Source organism: Myotis brandtii, unplaced genomic scaffold (genome assembly GCF_000412655.1).
Source record: "Myotis brandtii unplaced genomic scaffold, ASM41265v1 scaffold61, whole genome shotgun sequence".
Taxonomy (NCBI): domain Eukaryota; kingdom Metazoa; phylum Chordata; class Mammalia; order Chiroptera; family Vespertilionidae; genus Myotis; species Myotis brandtii.
Window position 1 is genome coordinate 2,456,996 of NW_005370318.1, and position 1,636 is coordinate 2,458,631.

At 49.6% G+C, this 1,636-nt stretch overlaps 1 long non-coding RNA gene across 1 annotated transcript in view; it reads right to left on the bottom strand.

Moving 5' to 3' along the window:
* Positions 1 to 1,636, bottom strand: part of LOC106728406 — an 8,484-nt gene that overhangs the window by 4,942 nt on the left and 1,906 nt on the right. The window lies entirely within an intron of this gene.

Consider the following 1,636-nt stretch of genomic DNA (forward strand, 5'->3'; position numbering starts at 1 on the left):
CCCAACTCCCCAATCGGCCCTGCTCTGAGCCCGACCAGGGGCTGCACCTAGGGATTGGGCCTGCCCTCTGCCACCCGGGAGCGGGCCTAAGCCAGCAGGTCATTATCTCCCGAGGGGTCCCAGACTGCAAGAGGACACAGGCCGGGCTGAGGGACCCCCCTTCCCCCACGAGTGCACAAATTTTTGTGCACCGGGCCTCTAGTCCTATATAATAAAAGGCCAGTGACTGAATGGCGGAACGACCAGAATGACCGGTCGACCAGTTGCTATGACACACACTGACCACCAGGGGGCAGATGCTCAATGAAGGAGCTGCCCCCTGGTGGTCAGTGCGCTACCACAGTGGGAGCACCACTCAGCTGATTGGGATGAGCGGCTGCTCCTGCTGTGAACCCCAGGCCAATGGGCAGGAACCTGGGCTGCTATTGTCACTTCCTTACCCCAGGCTCCTCCTCCTTGTTCCCTGCTGCCTGCTCCAGGCACCCATAGGCAGCACAGTGCTGCCAGGCTCGCAGAGCTGACCCTGGAGGATGGGAGGCAGGTTCGTGGCTGTGGCGGGACTGAGGCCTACTCTGCTGCCTCTCAGTGCTATTGTCCCTGGGCCACGGAAGATGCTGGACCAGGAAGCAGCCATTCAGAGGGTGAGTCCACAGCCACTCAGCTGACCAGGAAGAGCCGAGCTTCCACAGCGGCCAGATGCCCGCAGGCCACACCCCCCACCAGTGCACAAATCCCATGCACCGGGCCTCTAGTGCTAAAATAAAAGGAGAATTAGACTGAAATCCAAGAAATGAAAATATGCAATATAACAGACCCACAGGTAATTCAAATATTCAAGTGTTGAGCAGCCCATAAAGGATGAGAAGGAGGTCTGATACCTTCAGCATCTTGGGACAGTACCTGTGGGGATCCCAGGTAAGTAGAGTCAGTTTCAGGGCCACGCTGAGAGATTATCTATGGGGGTGAAGGGGTTTGAGATAGGGGAAAACCAAGGGACTCACCTGTACTTATTCCTACCCATCCCAATTCCATTTTGCAGATGGGAAACTGAGGCTCAGAGCAGGGTTATGCTTTTCCTGAGGCCACCCATATTTAGTGGCTAGAATCCAGCTCTCCTGCCTTTAAGTTGTGTATAATGTTGTGTACCTCAATGAATAAAGTTACTGTAAGGATTCAACAAGCATTTTGAAAGTTGCTTAGCCCAGTGCCACTAAATGGAAGTTAATTTGTACTTGCAAATTAATGGTTCTCTTTATCCCTCCCTGGTTCTGATAGTGGCTTGGGAATAATCACAGACTAACAGAGCCTGAAAGAGGAGAGGGTGACCAAGGGGCATTTTTGGATGCCCAAAGAGGGGGTCTACACTAAATCTTTGCAACAGTACTCTCTTATGAGACAGATTTTGGTACACTTCTTTTAAAAAGAGGGAAATAGAAGCTTGGAGAGGGAAAGGTACTTGCCCATTCTTCTCTCTTTCTTTACAGAACTCTTTTCTTTTCTTTCCTTTTCTTTTCTTTTCTTTTCTTTTCTGTTCTTTTCTTTCTTTCTTTTTCAAATTTACAATTTATTTGAGTTGACTTTGGGAATATTCCAGATTTCTTTTTTTATTATTGCTTAAAATATTACAAAGAGTATT